At 48.9% G+C, this 18,995-nt stretch overlaps 1 pseudogene; it reads right to left on the minus strand.

Moving 5' to 3' along the window:
• Positions 1-18,412: 18,412 nt before the first annotated feature.
• LOC116636521 lies at positions 18,413-18,518 on the minus strand (annotated as a pseudogene).
• Between the last annotated feature and the right edge of the window lie 477 nt (positions 18,519-18,995).

Consider the following 18,995-nt stretch of genomic DNA (forward strand, 5'->3'; position numbering starts at 1 on the left):
AAATTGTTTTTATGAGAACCAATTAATAAATGCTAATTCATTCAGGCATATCTCTACTAAATTACTGTTTCATTTAATTGCAGGGGAATTTTCCATTACTAAACTCTCCCTTGCTGATTTTTTTTGCATTATTTATATATTTTTTCAGTTTCATTAATAGTGAGATTGGTATGTGATATTATCTGCTGTTTGTACGTCTTAAATTTCTTTTTTTATTTAAAATGTTTCCTCATTCTTGCAGCTCCACGTAATCTGGGAGAAACATCATTAAAAGCAGACAAGATTTTATACATAAATGAAAAGGCACTGGCTGAAATTAACCTGGCAGGAGCGCATCTTGTCTGATTGTGCTTCTCTCATTTCAGGCGTGCATGAGTGTGTGTGCAAGTACGTGTCTCCACTTTGGGTTTGTGTGGAAACGTTTTCCTGTCAGTGAGTCACAAGTCTATCTGTGGAAAGATTGTGGGTATACAGCTCGGAATGAAGATCACAGGGGCTTTAATAATAAAAATAAACAACACTCAAATCTCTTTACAAGCCCCCAGAGCACAATGTGTATTTTCTTGCTTCCTTTTTATGGATACCAAATCAAGACTTTGATATCTAGATACCCAACAGCCAGACCAGCTGGCTCCTGAAAATCCTGCCTCTTTTCATGCATAGAAAAGTCTGGAGTTGCCAGTGATGTTTAGGGATTGCTTAGGGGCTGTGGTAGAGATCTGTGTTCAAAAGGATGTGTTTTGAAGTAGAATTCCCATTTTCTTATATTGAATGACAAAGGTCCTGTGCACCTGGCTACCTTTGCTTCCGCAATAAGTTCTTTCATTTTTATTCTCTCCAGCCACCTTCTCCCTCTCTCTCTCTCTCTCTCCTCCCCCTCCCCCATTGCCGCCTTTCAGGGTCTTTCTTTTGCTCTTTATTCTGTCCCTTCTTTCTCTTTCACAGTAACATATTCTGGAGGATGTGAATGATTAAACTGTTTACTCCGAGGTTTAAGTATGAAAAAGCATGTCACCGAAGTAAAGTTTCACCTTCATACCCAACTCTATCAATAATTACAGAACAGGGATGATGATTAGTAAATCTTTCTTACAATTAGCTCTTACAAAAATGATGCCATTTATTCCGAGCATACTGAGTTCTATTGATTTTACTTTCCACAAAAATTAATTACAAAGCATAGTAACCTCCAAAATGAAGTCAGCATATAAAGGGGTTGTGAGTAGATCCAGGGAAAAATATATACCCAGTAAACATGTACCCCATTAAAACTAGAGATTTGAAGCCATAAATAGAAACTTTGACATATTATTATATTAGTGGAGGATCTCCTTTGAATAAAAATATCACAATAATTAAAATTTCATGAGACTGATTTTTTGTTTTGTTTTCCTTCATCTCCTTTGTCCTCTTCAACAAAATTAGGCAGTCTTTTTGGGTATAGACTGATAAAATTAATTAACTTTCCTTCCACCCCAAAAAAGTCCCAAATAAATGCTTTCAATAGACATCAAAAAAGTGTCAATTAGAAATAATTACTTCTTATCAATCAGTGGAGCAATTAAAGTGACAAAGCTTGAAAAGATACTTATCTTAAAACTAATTCACAAGGTAGCTAAATTATCTCCTAATTAACTTGCATTGAGGAGGGTGGGAGGATGGACCATCTTGAAACAAAGATGAATTGAGGAACCCCAATACCTCTTTATGTTCCTTGAGACTGTTTCCCATCCGGAGACCTTGTTTTCAACCCAGGCAAGAAACCTGGGAAGAAAATAGATCCTTCCCCAAATGCATTTGGTCCCCTTTACTCCTTTCTTAAACCAAGAGGAGGGAATAGGGCTTTGCATCTCAGACCTAGGAAGTTAGAGGCATGTTCCTCCTTGATCTTCAGTCTTATTTGACCACTTGAATAACCTATTTTCAGTAGCTGGGGAAGAGCGTTGCCTCAAGTTATGGCACATAACTTTTAATGACAATCTACTTGCTTTTACTAAACTCTCTTCCTCACTGATAGAGTATTATTTTCATTTTAATATTTATGTGGCATTTATCTTTAAACATTAAAAAAAATAGTATTTGCTTTAAAGGATCTTTGTTCCCTGATGCTACAAAATTCCAGTAGATTACTGACCAGAGCAATCAGAATAATTCCCTACACGCTCTCCACAGCCCTTCAGAATAAAGCTTGTAGGGAAAAAAAAAAAAAAAATAATAAGACCTCTCTTCAAAGCAAGATCAGCCGAGAGTGAGCTAGCCCAGGGTGAGCTGCAGCGGCTGGCCGGGTGGGCAGAGGCCGCGCCGGAAACTTTTCTCCGGCTTCTTGGGTTTTTGGAAACGGCGCGCCCGGCCTCGGTCCCGCGAAAAGCCCCGTGGCCGCCTGAGCGCCCCGGGAATTTTGTTCCAGGGAAAACTTAAATGGAAGCTTTCCAGGCAAGGGCGAACTCAGGAATGGAAGTGCCTGGGGAAAAGAGGGAAGCTGCTAAAACCTGAGAGAAATGGGCTTATAAAAACCGGAGTCAGCTTATGAATTTATCTTTACATGTAAGCACCGGTGTTAAGTAAACTGATTAGAAAGAAGGAGGTCTCTGGCTCAGGTTTTCGTAAGGGAATTTAGAAAAGACATGGGATAGCCTTGAAATGTTTGAGCTGTGTTTTAGGCAGTTTTCTTCTGTTTTATTAGCATTAAATTAAACGAAAAGAGAAAGGTTCATTTTCCCTCCTTGCAGCTTTATTTCTTTATTTGTTTGGGGGGAAGATTTAGAAGTAGCCCCTCTGCCTTCCTTAAACGGAAAAATAACCTCTGTCCTGGCCCTGCCAGGGAGTGGACGGCTCTCTCCCCAAACCCAAGGGCAATTTACATCTGAGCCAGTGGGGAATTGGCCTCTCATCTTCTGGGCCTGTTGCTGATTAAAAATAAAGTAAAAATAAATGGTGTCTTTTTTTTCTTTCCTTCTTTTATCCCTATTTATTCTAATGAGTGCTTCTAGAATGAAAATAAGTAGCGAAAACAAAATCAAGCCAACCCAAGGGGCCGTGACCTCATCTTATTTCTAGCAACAACAGAGGGAAAGGGGTCTGGTGCCCCACGGTAAATTCGAGGTCCCAGGGCACCCACTCCTACCATCGCCTGAAAGGTCAGGGGAAGGTCGGGCTGCGGGCGGCGGGGGCGGGGGGAGATGGAATCGAAACCGAGCGGAATTGGCCGGGACCAGGCCGGCGTAAGATGGGGCACTAAGCGCTGAGCGCTCGGCCTCGGAGACCGTCCCGATCCCGAGGCAGGGGCGACGTCCGGTATTGTATACCGGTTTGGCTAATGACTGCGGGGCTAAAACCTGGTCCCGGCCTCAGAAAGTGGTCAAGGAGCGCGCGCGGCGCCGGAGCGCGGCCGGGTAAGGGGAGCCAGGCAGGTCCGCTCGGTTCCCTGGCTCGTCGAACCCGCCGCCCCCGGAAAGGGCCGCGAGGTCTCTACTCCGCGCCCCGAAAGCTGCCCTGCTCCCGCAGAGGCGGCGGGGACCGCTCGGGCCGCGCTCTCCTAGGGGGACGGGGTGGGGAGGCAGCGTACTGCTGACTCCGTCTCCCACCCTAGAGGAAGCCAGAATGAGCAACCTTCCGGCGCCTCGCGGGGTTCCCCGCACCCCTCGTTGTGGAGCCTCGGCCCCCGGACTCGGGGCTGCGCTGCGACGCTCGTACTCGTGGCGCTCTCGGCTAAATAGAGATCTCAACCGCGCGCCGCGCCGGATCCGACCCTGCTTATTATAACAAATGTCCCGTTTGCCGTGCGGGACTTCATATTCGCCGAGAATTCATCTGAAATATTGATTTCCTCTCACTTCGCCGGCCCAAATCGATAGCGTTGCGCCCTGGCCCCATAAATCGCCTTCCCCGCGGCCCGCCCGGCTCCATCCATCACCGCGGGCCGGGCCGCGCCTCTGCCCTATGTCCACACTTGCTGCGCGCCGGGGCGGCCGTGCCCACCGTGCCTACCGTGCCCACCGCGCCCGCCGGCCCCGACCCTGGGGCTCGGTCTCCGTAACACTTTCCCCCTCTACCCCCCCCCACCCCACCCCCACAACCCCGGCCTGGGCCAGGAGGCGGGGAAGAGCAGGCGCCGCGGCCAGGGACCCCCGAGCGCTTTGGAAGGCCCTGGGCCGGGTCACCGCTGGGGAGGGAGGTTCGGCCCCGCGGGCCGCCCAGTGCTCGCAGGCCGGACGCCCCGCGCTCGGCTCCCCGCCTGCCCCAGGCTCGGCAAGGAGGAGTCCGAGAGCAGCCGAGTGCACTCAGAGGCCCCCCAGGCCCGGACCACGGGCTTCTTTCCCGCCGGCTTGAGGAGTGCGCGGGGCTCACGGTACCGCCGCGGCAGCGAGGGGCAAGAGCTGCGCGCACCCGGGCACAAGGGCTTAGAGGTCGGGGGCGGCCCAGGGCCTGAGAGGTACAGGATGTCCTCCCTCATGGGACATGCAAGACGGGGGTGGGGCGCGAGGGACACCCCTCTGACCGGCACGGAGAGCTCCTCACCGCTCCGTGTGGTCCGCAGAAACCAAGGCCTGGGGAGGGCGGCTCGCCGGGCCGAGGGGGACCTCGGGGCCTGAGAACGGCGAGACGGCCGCAGCGGACAGCTAGGCCAGCGGCGCCCCCAGCTGCGTCCCTGCGCAGGTGGGTCCCACGAGCCCGAGCGTCAGCTCCCCAGCCCCACCGGCCCGAGCGCACGCACGGACGCACGGCGACGCGGGGGCTCCGGGGTCTCGGCAACGCCGCGTCCTTACCGGATCTGATGGAGTTGTGAGGCATCGCCGGGGAGTCGCTCGCAGCCCGCCGAGGGCTCAGGGCTTCCTCACGCAGGTCCCCGCCGCGCCAGCCGCCACGCCGCTGCCCTGCACAGACCCAGGGGAAGGGGCATGAGATTCGATGTCCCCTGTCTTATGCCTTCTCCCCGGGCCCTATCCCTTAGGCTCTCATCACGTGGCAGGGGTCGGAGGATTTTTAGGCGAAGGGTGGCCCACTTCGGCCTGGCTAACACACGTTTGCCCGGAGGATCCGGGATTAGGGGTCCTCTGAGGAAGCCCCAAACTCCAGCCCAGTGCCCTCTTCCCCTGTTGCCCCAGCCTTATCCAGTTTAACTTAGGAGGGGAAAGGCTGCCTGGTTCCCTGGGCCCCTCTCCCTTCTCGAATCACCGCTGTTCCCCAGTCAGCTTTCAGCCAACCCCTGGGCAGCATACCTGGCCAGCCGGCCGCAGGCCCTCACTGCCCGGGTCAGCCCGCGAGGGTGCCCTGGGCCCTGCGTCTCTCCTCGTTCTGAAGTTTGTTCCCATCCACCCGGCATCACCGACCGGTTTTATCCCGCCAGGGCCCTGAGAGATGGGTCTGGAGAGACTCGCAGGCCGCGGATTGGCTGGCTGGGTGCAGGGGGGTGCGGGAAGGGGAGGATTTTGCAAGGGGGACATGGCTGAGTGGACTCAGGAGTTAGAAACATTCGCTGGAGCTTCTGTTTCCAGCGGAGAGAGGAGAGGGAGGCCGCTGAGCCCTACCTCAGCAGGCCTGGAAATATTGGAGGAGTGGGAGATGGAGGCCTCAGAGCCTGAGGATGAGGGTCTCTGGTTCCTCCTGGGGTCACTGACCACCAGAAGTGAGACACCTTGCATCCCTTCTCTCACCCCCTGCTCCCCTCTGGGGAAGCAGCTTTTTCTTTTATAAGAGGGAACTTCTGTTTTTAAGCCTGTTTCTTAAGGCAGAAGAAACCTGCAAATAGGGCTGGAGACAGGAAGGCCCCACCTTCTCACCACAGGTGTGGACTTCTTCCAAGGCAGAACCCTGAACAGCCCCAGAACCCAGAACCCAGAACCCAGAACCCATAGTCTCCAACTTACCCAGACAGGAGCCACACCCTCACACCATTAGATTAATGAAAATGGTCCCATAACCTTTTGGACAGGGCTTCTCCTCCTTCCAAACACACACAGCCACCAGCCAGTCCTCTTTCTTGCCCTTTGAGGATTTTGAACTTGGGAGAACAGCTCAGAGGGTGGGCATTGAGGGTCTAGATCTCACTTCAGCATGGAAGGGTATCAGATGGGGACAGGACTGAGCTGACCTCTGGCCTAGTCTGGGGGAATCGGCAGCCTTGGGAGCTGGGGGTCCTGGGTAGGGAGAAGTAGGGGTGTCTTGAGTAGGAATGAGCTGCCTCCTCTTTGGTCACAGGTTTTTCTCTTCTGTCCGGGAGGCTGGGTCCAGGGAAGATTGTGTGTGCCAACAAACGTGTTGGAACACCTTACAGGCTGGGGTGGGGGTGGGGGGCAGGGACTGGATGCTCCCCAGTCTCAGACCAGATGGCCACACTCAGGAGCACAACTCCCTCATCTGGAGGGACTGCTGCAGGATACAGAGGCCAGAGATGGCCGAGTGAGAGGGGGGGTGAAGGGGCAGAGGGAACAGGTTATTCAGGGGGATGTGCGTGTGTATGTACACGTGTGTGCGCCCGTGTGTGTAAAAACACAATTTTTCTTAATGAAAAAAAAAAGTTTTATCTTTCAGGTTAATCCGCTTCTTCCTCCCACCCAGACTTTCTCGATTTAGTAGAAATTAATCATTTTGTGAAAAGAAAGAGAAGAGAATATGCATATCCCTGAATGCATCCTCCACATTTGTAACAAGGGCTCTAAACAAAAACAATAGGGGCATTTAAATAATTGCTCTGTAGTTTCCAAATGTCCAGCTACTGTACTTCTCTGGAAAGACCCCCCTGGAGAGAGAAGATCAAGGGTGTTGGGATGGAAGTGGACCTCAGTGCAGGTCCCATGGACACCACTATGGGCCAGCTGGCCACTCCCGTGCCCGCTCAGCCTCTGTAGGGGAGCTGTGGAGAAGTAGAAGTGAAGGCAGACTGTCCACTCAGGCTCCCTCCCACCGAGGAGGTCGTGCCCAGGTGAGTCCGACAAGCTCTGACCCAAACAGTTCTGCAAACCTCAGAGGGTCTTCCCAAGCCAGGGGGCTGATAGGTACCAATCACCATGGAAACTCATGCATCCGTTCTTGCCAGTGCTTCTCTCCCCACCTCCCCAATTGACAAAACAAATCCAACTCCCCTCCCTTTTCTGGCAAACATTCTCAAAGGACAAAAACAGCAACTTATCAAAACATTCTTGTCTCATTTGTGAGCTCATTTAAAAAAGTAATTTAAATATGAAAATGAAAAGTGCAAAAAGCCCATTCACACGTCATGAGAACACCCCTTTCCCAGACTACAGGTGACAGCAGGTGGCCAGGAGGAGACCCAGCACCGAAGTTCTAGAGCTAGCAAGCAGTAAGAATACAGTAAGCCCTGCTGAGGAGATAAACCCAGGCCTCGCAGTGCTTTCTAATTACAATCAGAAATCAGGCCTGGGTTCCTTACTGCTTCTTATTTCCCTGCCACCAAGGTCAAGAAAATGGTTATTTTAAAAATTTTATTTTTAAAGATTGTTATTTATTTGACACAGAGAGAGAGAGCACAAGCAGGGGGAGTGGCAGGCAGAGGGAGAGGGAGAAGCAGGCTCCCCACCGAGCAAGGAGCCTGACTTGGGGCTGGGTCCCAGGACCTGGGGATCATGACCTGAGCTGAAGGCACATGCCCCCAACTGAGCTACACAGGTGCCCCAAGAAAATAATTATTAATCAGCACCCCAACTGAAACTCTTTGACATCACTCTCCTCCTTTGCGAAATGAGAGTTTGAAATATATATTTAAATATTTAAGTTAAATATGTTAAAATAGATTATGTCTATTTAAATAAAAAAAATATATATTTGGAAAATTCATATCTGTGATTTTAGTTACGCATAAAAATCTTAAGCCTTCCTCTGATGTTACTTAATATTTCAAAATAAATTTAGCATCACGAATGAGAGACTCTTGGATCAATGGTACATTTAGAACACACTTTTAAAAACCAACACCTCCTTCTCCAGCTTTTCTTAGATTTGCTGCCTATAAGGTTTTCATGCTGAGATTATCAGCTGGCAACCTGTGGTTTAAACCCAGTTACAATTTTTTTGAACTCAGTGTTTTTCCAAGAAAAGGTAATTAATTGCTAATATGAAATTAGAGAAGAAAGAGTAACTCTGGCTTGCCTTTAAAAATTGGACAGATCTGGCCACAGATCTGAGTGTTTCTTTGTGGAAATAAATGTTCTTTCAGATTTAACATTCAAAGAGTTTGAAATACATGCCAGGTATAACTGCCTAACTCCCGTGAGTATTCTGCGATTTTTTTTTTTTTTAAGTTGACCTGCTGAGCTTTCAAAAGATGATCTTTCTTTCCAGGACTCGGCCGACATCGGCAGAACTAGCGGTCAGGGTTTGCCAGGGATGAGACCAAGGGCATTCCCTAGATGTGGGATTTTCAGTGCTAAAACCAAGCTGCCCTAAGCACACCAGTTGGCCCTCATAGCTGACAGAACTGGGAAAGAGGGTGGTTTGGGGTTTTTATAAGCAGCTCAGAGTTTACAAGGCCTACTGGGGTGGCTGTTTAATTGCACAGGGGGAATCCTATCACCTTCTGGCTCAGGCTCCTTGGCCCCTTGAACTCCAGCATGGGCCATGGGCCTTACTTCTTAATCCCAAGACAGGGAGGGAATCTGGGACCCCCTCTCCCACTTTGACATGAAGTCTCAGAAGTTCCTCTATGCAGACCAGCCAGAGGCCAGCCTTGGGGGAGGATCCCCGCCCCCCAAGCCCTCCTTGCTTACCTGCCATGCCCCCTTTCCCCACATGGGAAACAATTCTGGGACTAAAGTGCATTTCCTGGGAAGAAACCAGCAGCTCTCTGCTAAGAGGTAGAAGGTGGGCGTTTCAGCCCTGGCTATGTGAAACAGGACCATCTCCTTTCTCTGAGCCTCACTTGCTTATTCAGTGGGATGCGGGTGCAGGTGGGGAGTGAGGAGGGTACGACCGGCCTCATAGATTTGTTGCAGGATGAACAGAATTATGAATGTGGAAGCCCTTTGGAAACTACACCTCTGCACAAAAGTTAATTATTGTTAGGCAACAAAGGCCGGGCAATACTTTCAAGAAGGGCGGAATTATAACTCCTCTGAAATTTTGCTGGAGAAGTCCATTCCTTTAATCCCCTCCCAAAAGCACCGAGAGTTTTTCAAACAGCCCTGTGACCCACAGGGTGATGGACAGGTGAGCTGTGGGACAGGAAAGCCCGTGTGCTGTGGGCGTGGGGTGGGCTGCCGCGGGGGCGGGGGTGTCTGTGAGGGGAACAGTGTATGGTTTGACCCACCAAAGGAGGAGCAGAGCCAATGGCAGAAGGGGAGGGCAGAGCTCCCAGCCTCGCCGACTTCTCCCCTTCACAGAGGGCAGAAGTGTTGAGGGCATCTTCAGGTTGTGCTCTACCTGCCCCCCTCCCAGCCGTGCCCAGTGGGGCTGCAGCCTCATGGGATCTCTACCCTGTCCCCACACCTCAGGAAATGGCTGACAGCCTGCCCGGAGGCCTCCTGGTGGCCCTGGCCCTGCTGGGGAATCAATCATTAATGAGCCCCTGCTCCACCCCTCCCCCTCAGGCTGTCCAAACACAGGAATAGAAATACAGGTCCTGGCGGGTGAGAGGAAAGGCCCGGGTGTGCAAGGCAGTCTGGAAAAAGCCACCATCGGCGCTGTTTGTCGGTTGGTTTTGAGTTGGATATATGTCCTGGGCACGTGTATCTCAAGCTCTTTGCCTACCCCACAGTCTTTTGGTGACTGCCCCCGGGGTGTCTGGAGGACCCTTGAGTAGGAAAGAGCTTCACTGGGGAAGCAGAGAGGAAGGTGACAGAAGGAAAGAACAGGAACAACATATACAGGGAGAGCACGTCAACTTTTTTCTAGTTTTAATAGCTTTTTTTTTTTTAAGTTACAAATAATTAGCAAGGCCCTTTTGCAGCCCATTTTACAGATGAGAATACTGAACCCCAGAGAAGGTAAGTAGCATATCTAAGGTTATCCAGCTGGTAGGTGGTTGACTCAATGACCAAAAAAGCCACTAGCGATCCAGGCCCTGCCTTAAGTGTTGGAAATACTGGCCACCCCATCCTACTTCCTCCCACTCCCCAGCACCTACCCACCCTCCAGGCAGGAAAGAAGGTTCTGGAACCCAAAGAGTGGCCAGAGTGAGGTCAGACCTCCATGGCCAGAAAACTTTCCTGGCACAGGAAAGGAGGGCAGCTCACTTAGCAGGAATGCCCTCCCCTTGGCCAGGCCCTGGTCCAGCCCAGAGCAGCTGAAGTCAGGGCACAGGAATCTTCTCAGGCCAATGCCAGGGCACTGGAGTGGGCTGCCTTCCTGACCGCTGTTTCTGGGGAGGCGCCAAGGAAAAAACCCAGACCCAGGGCTCCTCATCAGACTCCAGGCCGGCTTTGTTCTCTGTGGCCTTGGAATGCCAGAGGTTCCTGCTGTTGATACAAACCACAGAACAGGGCATGGCCTCCCCTAACCCTTGGCAGTGCCCAGGGTGCTGATGAAAAGACCAAGAGACCCTGCTGGTTGGGGAGCAGGGTCGGGGGAGAGATTGATGGATAGAGAAGATTCAGAAGATCTCATATGCCTTTAGCCCCCAGCCTTCACTGCCTGGCCCCTGGAAGGCTCCCCGAATTCTGAACAGAGCAATCCTGGGTGCTTTGCCACACTTTGGGTCTCGGCTGGACTCAAGACCTCTTGCATTCTGTTGTACAGCCCCTGACTTCCCTGCTTTTGGAGGGGAAGCCCTGAGGGTTTACAGCTTTGGACCCTGATTTTTGTATCTCTCTTCTAGTGCTCCAGCAATATGTCCATCCTTGCTGTTCTATGGCCCCCATAGGAGGGTAGACACACTATCGCCTTGAGGGAACACGAAGCATAGGGTTTCTTTCTAATAACAAGCACCACTACTATTATTTACAAGGTATCATTAAATGCTACGGGCTATTGGGTGCCTTATACACACCCAGTGAAGCTGGGTTTTGAGGCAGCCGGGGCATAGAGGTTGCTCTGGGTCACCCCATTGCTGAGCAGCAGAGCCAGGATCTGAACTGAGGCTCATTTGAAACCTGAGCCAGCATTCTCTCCACTACCCCATGGGGTGTTTCAAGGGCGTGGACAGCCATGTAGCTTCAAGAAGGCTGTTGGAACAAACTAGAAAACAAACTAGAAAATGAGTCTCATTTGTCAGTTTCAGGGACCACCCGTGGCCGATTGGGAAGAAGCTTGACCACTAGTAATGAGACCAAGGCTTCCTTGGCCCTCAGAGAGGCAGGTAAATGAAAGAATAAAAAAAAAAAAAAAAAAAGGAAAAGAAAAGGTTGGGGTCCACAATGCATTCTACCTCTCCCTCACAGAATTCCCACGCATTTGGCAAAGCAAAGACACCAAACTCATTTGTGGCAAGAATGAGTGAATCATCCACCCATACATTTTTCTTTTTCTTTTTTTTCAGCTTTCTTGAGGTATAATTCACAAATAAAATTGTAGGATATTTCAGGTGTACATCATGGTGAATGTGTGTATACACTTTGCAAGGGTCCCCACTATCTAGTTAATGAACCCATCCATCACCCCTCATGTTTCTCTCTCTCTCTCTCTTTTTTTTTTTCGGTGAGAACCTTTAACGTTCTATTCCCTTAGCAAATGTTAACAGTGTGTTCTCTAAGCAAGTGTTAACAATGACAGTCTCAATGTTTTACGTTAGATCCTCAGACCTTAAACCTATGCAATTTTCTAAACTTTATTTAATTTTTTTTCGTTTTTAAGCATATCATCTTTATATAAGGTAGCATTTCCTTTTATTTGTCCTAAGCGCTTCTACTTTGAACCTTATAGAGCATGTGCCGTGGTCTTGCTGATTTCTGTTTATTTCGTCCCCATTCCCTGTCAGTTACAGACTTTGATCCTGTCTGCTCTGAGACTTTAGTTTTCCAAGTAGAATTACTTCCCTCAGGCTCAGTCCAGCAGAGAGAGCCCAGAGTCCTGGGGAAGGATCTTTTCCCACTTGGATCCTGATAACGCCCTCCACAATGCAGAGAAAGTGTAGGAGTCATGATGGCAGGTCTGGGAGTCTGGCAGCCAAAGCTAGAAACCTGGCACATTCCTGTAAGGGCTGTGTGATTGGTGCCAATCACCCAATCAAATTTCTCTGAGCCCGAGTTTCCAAGTCTGAGAAGTGAGACAACTAACGGTACTTCTCTTTTATTATATTGTGGTGATTAGGTCAGACAAAGTGCTTGGAACTCAGCGGGTACTCAGAAAATGCTAGCCACAGTAAGGACGATGGGGACCATTGTCTCCAAGTATGGTGTCACTGCCACCATACTCAACACCAGAAGACACTGGAGGTCCCAAAGGTGGTCATGGAGTGAGGGGACTGGGGAGAAGGAGGACTGAACATTCTGGGTCCTAGGACAACTTGTCCCCCGGCATATGTGAGCTGTTTCCTTTCCCCCATCATCTGCAGATGTGCACTCACCCAGCATCCTGGCCCCTATTCTCTGAGTGCCCTCTGAGTGCCACATTCATGGATCAGAACCCGCTCCATTGCCTGAAGGGCCTGCCAAGTTCTTCAGCCCGAGAACTCCCCTCCCAGAGAGTGTTCCTGGGGCTCTAGAGGGTGGCGTCCACAATAGAAGACACCCGTTTCTGGGAGGTGTCCAGAGCTCTGACTCTCCAGACTCAGCTTCGAGGTGGGTGATGTCTGACCTAACTGCCACTTTCTAATTCATTGAAAAGCCAGAGTCTTCGCGAGTTTTCTTTCTGTATTTATTTATTTATAGCTTATATGCATAATATATCATAAATAATTCAAACAGTAATGACAGATGGCTCCCACCCTCCAGTCCTTAGCCAGAGGTAACCCTGTTATCTATTTGATGTTTGTCCTTCCAGAACTTTGCTATTTGTACCTTATGTCTGTTACGGTAGAAATTATGACCTTTGTTTTAGGAGCATGTGTTTCAGCATACATAATAGCACACTGTATGTAAATCTTGCTCTGCAAGTTGTTTTTATTCGCTTAGCCATGTCTTGAACATTTCTACATGTCAGGACATAGCTCTACCTTCTTCTTTTGAACTTCTCAATCACAGTCCAAAATATGGATTTAATGCAGTCTAAATAACTGTCCCCCTTTCCATGTATTTTTACCTTCCACCTTTTTTCTTATCAAAATTGGTCTGCAACAAACTCGTTGTGCAGTGTGTGAATATTTTCCTGGAGAAATGGGAGATGAGAAATCAATCATGGGAGCACAGGGTGGGCACCTTTAAAATAGGCAGGACTAATTGGCTTCCCAGTAGTCTAGTCTGGCTTCTCTCTTCATTGCTCTTGAATATTCCTTCAAAGATGGAAGGTAAGCAGGTAAGGAAGAGTAAGAAGGGAGGTACCTGTGAGGTTTCCTAATCCAGGGTCATTGTCATCCTCTAGGCAGTGACCAAGGTGTACAAAAGTCAGGGTGGGCGTCCTGACTGGGGAATGCTCTTCATCCTGAGAACATTCCTGACTGCACAGAACTAATCGGGGAATGAAGAGAGGGTACACTGCAACCCCCTGGGATCCCAAGGCCACCTTCACAGATCAGACTGGGTGACTGAATTCATTGTTATGGTCTTTCTTTCAGGATTTAAGAGAGAGCTGGCCCCTCATGCTTGAGACTCAGTCGCTCCATTCCAGAGCCTGAGGAGTTGTGAGCTCAAAATCAGAGAGACCTGGGTTTATGACACAGCCCTGCCCTGAGCTTTGTGATCTTGGGAAAGTCACTCACTCTGATTCTCAGGTCCCTCATACTTAGTAAAAAAAATGCATATCATATTCACATCCTATCAGCAAGGTTCTGTGAAAGTGGTTTGCAAATTGTTAAGAAATGGAGAAATGTGAAGGATGATGAATTTGAAGCAATTATGATGATGAATATAATGCCAGGGTTGCCTCACCGGAGAGCCTCTCTCTCTCCCTCCTTCTCTCTCTCTCCCTCCTTCTCTCTCTCTCCCTCCTTCTCTCTCTCCTTCCCTCCCTTTCCCTGAATTTAGTTGCACAGATGTTATCGAGCATCTACTAAGAGCTGGGCACTCTGCTAGGACCTGGGAACACAGTTCCCAGGTTGGAAGAGGCTGTGTTCCCATGATTCCCTGAGGGGTGATGGGAATATTGGGGCTGGAGAGAAGCAATGTTGTCATACTCAGCTCTTGACTCTCGATTTCATCCTTGGTCTGGTGGTGACAGGTTGCAGCCCTGCGAAGACCCGATTGAATATAAGTGCTAGTCCTGTCTTTTCTTCCTACATCCTCTGAAGGGCTCAGAGCTTGGGTCCCCAAAAAGTTGTAACCACTGCAGGCAGATCTGGCTCTTCTCACCTCAAAACCTTCCAATGGCCAAGGGGAAGTTTCTGTCTGATGACAGATCAGACAAGAGAGGATGGAGATGTTGGTCCAGGACCCAGACTGTCATAGACCGGCTGACGGAGGGGATAGGGAGGAGGCATGTGCCTCAAATTGCCCCAGGGTTTTGGATTTCAAACCCCATCCCAACCTGGATACCAATAGCCCCCCTGCGGCTGAACCATAGACAGATGCTCAACGGATTGAAGGAGGGGGTAGAAAGGTATACAAGGTGTGTCTGCCTCTGCATAGGACAGTAAAAAAAGAGCACAGGCTGACAGTCAGGAAGTTAGGGTGCCAGGCTTGGGACGGAGGCGGCAGGACCTTGGGGAGGTCACTCAGCGTCTCGGGCCTTCGTGTCCCCTTCTCCATAAAGAAGAAGAATGCGGGAGCTGGAATGTGTACTGGCTCCCAAGTAATAGTGGAGAGGAGTATTTCCTAGAGTTGTGCCGCCAGCGAAAACCACTCACTGTGCCTACACCCAAGTGTTCTTGTTTTGAATACAAAGTGCTTAAGGATATCTTCCCTTTTAATCTCATTGGGTTGGCTCTTGGGAGCCATTGTGTGAGCAAGCACTTTGAAAATCCCTAGGTTGTAGGGGCGCCTGGGTGGCTCCGTTGTTAAGCATCTGCCTTCGGCTCAGGTCATGATCCCAGGGTCCTGGGATCGAGCCCCGCATCTGGCTCCCTGCTCCACGGGAAGCCTGCTTCTCCCTCTCCCACTCCCCCTGCTTGTGTTCCCTCTCTCGCTGTGTCTCTCTCTGTCAAATAAATAAATAAAATCTTAAAAAAAAAAAAAAAGAAAATCCCTAGGTTGTAATAATACTGTAGCCTGAAACACTATAGTGAATAAATGCTGTCATATCCACAATTTCATTTAATACGCTTGTCAGTTCATACGTCTATTACTATGCATTATTATGTATATCTACTATACAATAATGTAGAATACTACATATAATATATATCAAATAGATAATATGTATCACTATATATAATAATACTGTATGTATATATATACTATTATATATAATATATATACATATATACACATATATACATATATGTATATATGCATGTGTGTGTGTGTGTGTGTGTGTGTGTGTGTGTGTATACATATATAGATGCTGGCATGAGATTCTAATATGTTCCAATGCATATTCGGTGGCCCCCTCAGTCACTCAGAGAAAATGACACAATTCCCAAGTCCTCCTCCATCAGCACATGCCACCCCGTCACTTCCTTCTTACATTTCCTTTCCTCTCCCCCTCTTTGATTCTGCTCCAGACACACTGGCTTCTTGGCCTTCCTCAGATATGCCAGGCTTGCTCTCACTCACTTAGCCCATGCTTGCCTCACCTCCAAGTCTTGGCCCAAACACCTTCTCACTGAATCCTTCTCCAGTCCTCCTTGTTGCAGCCTTCTCCCTGACTCTTTATTCCTGTTCCTCTGCTTTATTTCTCTCTGCCACTGGCATATTATATTTATCACTTATTTATTTGTTTGTCACCTGCTCCCCCCCCACACACCACCACCAGTAACAGATAAGTGGCATGAGCATGGCAGGGAATGCTCATCGGTTTTACTCACTTTTGTGTCCTCTGGGCCTAGAATAGTGCCTGGTACACAGGAGGGGCTCAGTAAACATTTGTGTTTGCATGAGTGTATGATGAAATGAGTGTTAGCAACAAGGATAACAATGATTTTATTGTGACCAAGTGGTGCTGGGCACTGGACACACAGCGGCTACAAGACAAACACTGGGCCAAAGTCTCAGCTGTGCATGCCCCTCATTGGTTCTTGGCAACTGGTGGTAGAAGCAGAAACTCAGTAGCCCTTAATTCTTTACCTGGGAAGTCTGTCGCCCGTTCCTTCTTTGTTCCAGGCATCTGAGGATCCTCTGAGTAGCATCTGGGTGGAAGTTGGGCTCAGGCCCCGGCCAGGGTCAATGAGAGGTGTACAGGGAGTGGCCTCCCCTAGATCCCAAGGGCAGGGGGGGACAGCCAGACCAATCTCCTCCTCTTTGGCATTCAGCCCTGCCACCAAGGGCTCCAAATCTCTGGGCAAAGGTCACACCACCTGCTGCCCAGGGGACATGTGACCAGAGCACTGCTGAGTTGGAACAAGCCACACAATCAGGTCATTGTGCTAAACATGCAGGTCCCCTTGCCAAGACACACCCCATTCCATCACTGCCAGGCCTTTCTGGGGCCCTGATTTACAGGCGCCCCAAACTGGGGAAGATGTTGTCTCAAAGGTCTTAGGGGAGGAGGGGTGTCTTCTGGGAGACCCATTTACTCTGGTCTGCTCCAAGAGCCAGGAAGAAGTAGATCAGCGAGAAGCAAACAGTAAGCCCATCCTGGCTTTAGGCCCCACAAGGAGTGACAGCCGCTGGCAACGTCATTACTGTTTGATTCTTGGTGACACTTTGGCTTTCACCATTGTCCTCCAACCTTTGCTTTGGGTGGTGAAGACTGCTGATCACTAACTTTGATATTTTAGAAATCCAAAGGTTTTCCTCCTATCATGACTGGGTCCAGGGATTCCCATGAAGCCCACTCTCGGAAGGAGATCTTCCTTCACAGAACCAGCAGGCCACTAGACAAGGATTTGGGGCTACTGAACTCTGGGTGAACCTGCCAGACTAAAAAACATGGTGGGTGGGGCGTTCTGGAGAGCCAGACCAAGCTGTCAGGGAGTACATCCCAGCTTCTCTGCTTTTAAGCTGAATGGCCTTGGGCAAGATACCTAACCTCTCTGAGACTTAGTTTCCTCATCTATAAAATGGAGATGATAATGCTTGCCATATATGATTGTAGATGATCTTAAACAAAATGAGGTCTGTAAAATATTGGCCTGCACCACAAGAATGTGTTTGTTGTTACTGTCGCTGGAGGAATGAGGAGTCAGACAGGGCTTTGCACCCTCTGCGCACTCAGGCAAAGCTTACTGGTAGGTTTCACTCCACAGGCCATTCAGTGACTGTAAGAGAGTCCCACCAAGCTTGGGTTGTTTATTTTTTTTTCCTTATAGGTGACCCTAAGGGAGATGGCACGATGCGGTAGCTTCCAGCTGGGTGGACACAGCAACCTTGATTTTAACAGTCTGGAGAATAAGGAATTTGCTTGTTACACTGCAAGATTCTTGAGCGCCCGGCGTGTAGAGAGTAAAACAGAGGTGAATCTGCACTTGATCTTAGCCAAAAGCCTGAGAAGTGATAAGAGGTGAATTGGAGTCAGGGAGCTTGAGGTCCCAGGTACTCCTTATGGGTTCAGAGGTCCCAGTTCTGCATTGCTCTAGTCCTCAGCATACCTTTCCATGATGAAAGAGGGAAAGACAATAAACAGCACTCACCCTTTGCCATGTTACTTGCGGGAAAGATATTGTTTTACAGGCTGGGGTCCAGGCACCTGAGGGACCCTTGCCCATAACCCTGGTTCTTGAGCCCCAGTAGGTGATTTTTGTGTTCCAAGTTTTATCTCTCCAGAGTCATTCTCCAGAGGAACATCCTCCCTTCCCCACCCGTACCCACTGACATATGAAGGAAGGTCTGGGCAAGGGAGGAGGAGCATTACAATTATTAGAAGTTAATTTTTTTGGCATATGTGTGTCCATTCTCCCACATCATTTGTTGAATAGACTCTCTTTTGCCCCATTGAACTGCTTTTGAACTTTTGTCAAAAATCCGCTGGACATATTTGTATGACTCCATTTCTGATCTCCTAAGACCCATTAATCTATGTATCTCTCCATCTGCCAATACTATACTATCTTCATTACTGTAACTTTATAGTAATTCTTAAAACTGAGTAATGTGAATCCTACAACTTTTTTCTTTATGCAAAATTATTTTGACTATTCAAGTTTTCTTTGCCTTCCCATAAAAATTCTTTTACTTTTACTTTTACGATTCATTTAATGGCAAGTGGTAATCACCAAACTGGTAATGGTTATCCTCAAGTTATTACACTAGTTGTGTTGTCATTTCTTAGGGTTGATCAGATAACATAGGGTCAGACATTCCCTACAGAAGATGAATCATATGAATCAGAATCAGTTCATCACCAGCATTTATAAAACCAGACGTAGAAAAAGAACTAGGTCTGGGGACTCGTGCATGGGCTTAATATAGCGAATGTTTAGCCTGGGAGGAGCATTACAATTATTGAGCACCTACTTCTTCGTAAGCACCAACTAGGTGGTAGACGCTGTCCAAGGTGCTGCCTGTGTGCCATGTCCGCCATTCTGGGCGCTCTTACTCCTTTCTAAAGAAAAGGGCCCTGAGACCTTGAATTTTGGAGCTGGGTAGTCTTGGAGGCTCTGCTTTACCACTTACTGGAGGGCCTAACCAAGTGACTTAGCCTCTTGCGGCCTCAGTCGCCTCCCCTGTGAGATGGGGATAATTAGAACACCTACATTTTGAGGGTTGTTGAAGATTAAATAAGTAAAGCACATGACACAGGGTTTGCTAAGCGCTTTGAAGTTCTTAGGGATCATGCTGATAATAAAATAGCGTGGGCTTTGAAAGGCTCGCCCAGATGTTATCCTTGGCCTCAGTGCTACCTGGAATTCCCGGCTACGCAGCAGAGAGGTCCTGACGCTGGCAGTTCTGGGAGTCCAACTCTATTTCTCACTTGCC

Source organism: Phoca vitulina, unplaced genomic scaffold (assembly GCF_004348235.1).
Source record: "Phoca vitulina isolate PV1807 unplaced genomic scaffold, GSC_HSeal_1.0 scaffold12, whole genome shotgun sequence".
NCBI lineage: Eukaryota > Metazoa > Chordata > Mammalia > Carnivora > Phocidae > Phoca > Phoca vitulina.